At 32.3% G+C, this 5,845-nt stretch overlaps 1 long non-coding RNA gene across 1 annotated transcript; it reads right to left on the bottom strand.

Moving 5' to 3' along the window:
- Positions 1–3,592: 3,592 nt before the first annotated feature.
- On the bottom strand, positions 3,593–5,457 carry LOC126991480 (uncharacterized). Its single transcript, XR_007745544.1, has 3 exons — positions 5,387–5,457; positions 4,962–5,084; positions 3,593–4,167 (listed from the first exon to the last, which is right to left on the bottom strand). It is a non-coding gene; the product is annotated as an uncharacterized LOC126991480 (long non-coding RNA).
- Between the last annotated feature and the right edge of the window lie 388 nt (positions 5,458–5,845).

Genomic DNA, 5,845 nt, shown 5'->3' with positions numbered 1-5,845 from the left:
ACACGTGAGATGCATACTCCATACGAGGGCGGACAAGGCCCCTGTATCTGGATAGCAGTGGTGGGCACCGATCACTTTTTTGCTGTTCCGATCTCCGATCATCCGATCAGTTGGGGCAGCTGATCCGATTCCGATCATCCGATCATTTCTTAAGTGCTGGTGTTCATCCGATCGTTAAAACTTATAATAATTACTATTATTTTTTAAATAATAATTACAAAAACCACCTATTTTAGGCGTTCTGTAAGTAATAGTTTCAAATAAGTAATAACTTAATTATTTGCTTATAAATATCTTTATTTTTCCTCTTTCTTTTGGTATACAGGACATGGTAAAGAAAAAATGTTATCTTAACTTCTTATTTTAGGCATTTATTTAAGTCTACTCTTTTTATTTAATTTCTGAAAGTATGATATTATGTTCGCTATTTTAACTTTTGTTTGAAGTTGATTTAGAATTTTGACAAACATTTTTCATCTTGTCGATTCGAATCCCCGTGCTACTACCTGGGATTTTTTAGTCACCGCCGAGTGGCTTAAGACTATCCACAGGCTGTCCAGAACAAGGTAAAAGGAATACTATAAGGTAGTTTAGGCACACCCCCTCCGCGCACCTCCACCGTGACGTCATAGGAAATCCAGAGAGAGAGAGAGAGAGAGAGAGAGAGAGTGCGCGGTGGAAGAGAACGTAAACTTTAAAGAAAACCATCTGTATGTATGGTAAACTTTAAAATTACATTATGATGTTCACATAATACTGAAATTACTCAGTATCACTGTCTTATCCTCAAATTATCAGTATCTGAGACATGACCGCCAGAAAAGTTATAAAAATGTTTTCCATGCTTTCACATTAGGTGGATTATATTATTGTGACGACTTATTAGATGGTATGACATGTCAATTTTTATGTTGATCAGGTAGATGAGGAAAAATTATACTGTTGATAGACATCAACTAGCTGAATATAAACACATTGGTAATGACACATAAAAGCATTATATGGTTTCTATTATATTACATTTTGGATTTGCGTGGGTGTCCATATATCCTCAAAAGTGGATTTTATATGTAGACCTTTATATCCACCAAGCTAAGTTATGTTTTAACCGGATTCTTTAGTTTGTTTATTTGCAATTGAATGAAAATTTCAGGAAATGTTGCTAATAAAGTTATTTTTGTGGTGATCAAGATTTCTATATGGATCCATATATTATCATATATTTATTTTTTCATTGGGAGATGTGTACTTAAGTAAGAATATATATGTTGGGTGGAAATCACAGTATGTGTGAATCCAAATATTATGGCAGAATACTGTCCTATCTAAGTGTTGTTCTAGTTACATAACCTATATCAGTGTTATTCTTTATACAGCTCACTATGACCATGGACTGATAGACAGATAAAGATGCATAACTGCCTAGATTAAGTGATCCGGTCTTATTAAATAGATAACGAGAAGAGAGAGAGAATTATTTGTAGAGCTATTTTTTCATTGTTAGGTTTAAATGTAGAATGAGGATTATAAGAAATTGAGGACGGCAAAATGATTACTTGTATTAAAGCCACTTAATACAAATATAGTGAAGTATGCTAAAAATCTTTCACCCTCACACTCACAAAATATTATACCTGTATATTTTATTGACATATAATCAACAACGGGGAAAATAAGAGGCACCTAACCGTTCTAAATATTATTCATATGAAATATCTTCATTACTATCCTCACCTCAAACACATGAAATAAATAAATAAATAAATAAATAAATAAATAAATAAATAAATATATATATATATATATATATATATATATATATATATATATATATATATATATATATATATATATATATATATATATATATATATATATATATGTATGTATGTATGTATGTATGTATGTATGTATGTATGTATGTATTTAAGCGCTCTTTCATTATCTGATGTGTTTTGAGAGTTTATATTTCATTTTCTTAAATCTTTCAATTTCTCTGTTAAGAATTCTTATTCTAAAATAAACTCTGCACCTAACAAAGTAGTGTACAACATCTTCAGGCAAATTTACACGTTTGCATATTAGTGTAGTTAACTTTTGATGGCTTTCCTCCCTGATTTTAGTGATTTCTTGCCATGGTAGATTTCAAATAATTTTTCCATTAATCTTAGTTGTTCAAACAAATCATTTGATGGTGTCATCAACTTTCCTTTTCTTCTACAGACTTTCCCAATCCATGTCTTATCATCAGGGTTTACATTAGTGCCAAGATATGAATATTTAGGAAATTTCTGGGCAATAAAACCCCCTACGTACCTTAAACCCTCTGTTTCCATACTTTCCTCTAATTCCTCTTTTTCTAAATTATGTAACTCATTACTTTCATCCTTGCTTTCGATAGCATATTGTGAGTCAGAGGAGAAAAGCATTGCTGAAAGCATCAATTCTGACTCAAGAGTGTCAATATCAGGTGTGTCACTATCAGAGTCACAATGTTCTGTCACAGGAAGTGGCCCCTCAGATAGAGAATTATCTTGAGTTACTTTTGTGATATTGTAGTTGCTCCCTACCAGTTCACAGTTTCTGCCAAGAAGAAACGATCTTATTCTGTATGCCAACTGAAGTGGAGAGGGGTGTTGATAACAAGCTCCCATTTGTCTCAAGTAACCAAACATGTGTTCTAGGCAGTCCTGATTTAATCTGTATGTTATAATATAGGTGACTCCAAACTTATTCCTTAGGAATTCATAGTCCCAACAAAGACTGAGAGGATACAATTACTCCTTTCTGAAATGGATACATGCTGTCTTTACCACCAACTTTCATATTCCTGATAGTTTGTAACATTTTGTTTAGAACGTGTGTTTGACTTTCCAAATGCATGCCAAAACTAGCCCTAGACCCTTTATCTCCATGAGGTGTTTTGGCATTAAACACATCAAACCATGCATCAACTAAACTTATGAAATTACTTGTATCCTCCCAGTCCTTGCTCTTTAGAAGACCTTTCCTTCCAAAGTACTCAATAGATTTTGCTGTACTTTGTGATAGTAATTGGGCAGCTAAACGAACGTTCATTCTTTTAGGTCCCTGTACATCAATATGTTTGTATGACAAACGATGAATTGTTTTTAGGTCATGTGTACTTCTTATTATTAACTCTCTAATACTGCTATTTGTCACCGTTGGCTCTAACTGTCCATCCAGAGTGAATCCATGGTCTAATAGATTATTTCTGATAAGTTTGATAAGGTGGGGAACGTCAGCAAATACGAACACTGGGCGTTTACATTCAAATGGGTTTGGGAAAGAACTGTTATTTACATTAATGTTCAACTGCTTCCACAAAGCTAAATTCTTTGGCCCCAGGTCACTGACAATTGCTGCAACGATGAATCCTGCAGTTTCAACTTCATGAATAATGTTATCTAAAATGTTCTTTGTCATATCACAATCAAAATCGTAAAACACCAGCTGTTTCCAAGGCTTCAATAACCCTCTAAGCATTGCACACTGCACACTCCGTTTTGGTTCATATATATTGTCATTTTTAGTCATATGACCAAGCTTGAGCAACTGCAGACTCATCAAAAGATAAAACACATATTCGCTCATATTCACACATTGTTGGAGCATAGTGAGCTAAAAGTTGGATGACATTACACAAAATTCCGGGTTCCACAACAACTTTTGATACCCATTTACTGATAGTGGCAGGAGATGGCAGTGGAAAGTTCCAGTGTTTCCTAAGGAAACGGTATGCCTTAGGGCTTAAGGATCGTAAAGTAAGTGCTTTGCTAATGTCTTCCTCCTCCCACTTGAGTATGTGCTTATGTGATACAAAATACTTTGTTTGATTTTTTGTAAATGTTTTAGATAATGCTTTTGAAACATTTTCCTGGCATTCAACTCTGACATTATCCAATTCATTCCGTAATTTATTAATAATTTCCTGATACTTCTTGATTTCTTCACGATAATAATTTCTCTCTTTGGTAACTTTTGTCAGTCTTTTGTGAAGATCTTTGTTGTAGAATGACATGCGTTTAATGAACTGCAGCATCTTCTTATTTTTGGGTTCAGGTGATGTACATGTTTCTTGATAGTGGTGTTCTTCCTGTGGGAGGAGTGGCCTTGGATACACTTCACCAACTTCTTCAGGTGGAGCTGTAATGTTCAAGATACAATAGTTGATTGTATTATATTTACTGGTAAAATGCATGCATATATGATGTGATACCTACATAAGTAGTTTCACAAATATTTTGATTAAGAAATATAAAAACATTTTACTAAGATTTCAATATCTATCTATCTATCTATCTATCTATCTATATCTATATCTATATCTATCTATCTATCTATCTATCTATCTATCTATATATATATATATATATATATATATATATATATATATATATATATATATATATATATATATATATATATATATATATATATATATATATATAGGGAATGAGTCATAACTGCATTTAAATAATTATTATTCATGTATAATAAGAGTAATCAGAGCATGTCTATTTTCCCGGTACTATAGAGTAAAATGTACAACTGCAAAGAAAATAATAATAATAATACTGATCACATTACCAAATAATGCAAATTAATTTTATAAGAATAATAAGAAATATTTCAAATGTTTTGAATCTAAGTATTGATTCATTGCAAATAGTTAAAATCTATATTCATACTTAATTTATATTTTATATAAAAAAGTAGACTTCTGTATTTACTATTACATGTTTTGACTTTTTTTTAATACATGCACAGAATCAACTATTGCTCACCATTTCTTTTTTCACACATGCTACTCTGTTTCCACACGTCCTCCACCATAACATCTCACACCCACTCAAACACTCATGTCTTCCAGTGTATTATTACATTATTATTTAACTTGAGGAAGATTTCTTCACACAAGCAATGTAAGGGCTACTTACTCTTAGGTTGACTTGAAGGTCCAGCGGTGTGTGCAGTCAAAGCATCTTGGATGTGATGCTCTAGTAGGAGTTCTTCCTGTGGAGGGTGTGGCTGAGGGTGAACCTCAATGACTGTCTCACATGCTGTGATATATGGGATACATTAGCCATGTGTATTATCTTTTAGAAAGACAGATATGAACATTTGATATCACATTATTGAATTATGAAAAATAATTTAGCCAGAATTAAATAAATATATTATTAAACACAGAAACATATAAATGAAGATACACACACACACACACACACACACACACACACACACACACACACACACACACACACACACACATACACAAACACACACACACCAAGGCTATCTCCCTCCATATAGGAAGGGAAGCCAGAAATCAAGGCCATATTATAGAGGGCTTACTACTTACTCATAAGTTGACTTGAAGCTCCAGCAGTGTGTGCAGTCAAAGCATCTTGGATGTGATGCTCTGGTTCTTCCTGTGGAGTGTGTGTCTCAACAGCAGTAATATATATTATCAAAGAGACAACTATATTATTTTTGCTACACACACACACACACACACACACACACACACACACACACATATATATATATATATATATATATATATATATATATATATATATATATATATATATATATATATATATATATATATATATATATATATATATATATATATATATAGAAAAACACACATGTGCGTTTGATATCACATGCTTGCAAATATTTATATTATTAAATAATGGGAAAATATTTCTGCATACATTTAATCAATAAATAATATATGTGTGTGGATGTGTATATGTGTCAGTTGTGTGGGTGTGCATTTGTGTGTGTATTTGTTAACTTTATGAAAGGCATA

The sequence above is a fragment of the Eriocheir sinensis genome, unplaced genomic scaffold, assembly GCF_024679095.1.
Source record: "Eriocheir sinensis breed Jianghai 21 unplaced genomic scaffold, ASM2467909v1 Scaffold29, whole genome shotgun sequence".
Taxonomy (NCBI): domain Eukaryota; kingdom Metazoa; phylum Arthropoda; class Malacostraca; order Decapoda; family Varunidae; genus Eriocheir; species Eriocheir sinensis.
This window is presented reverse-complemented; position numbering and strand designations above follow the sequence as displayed.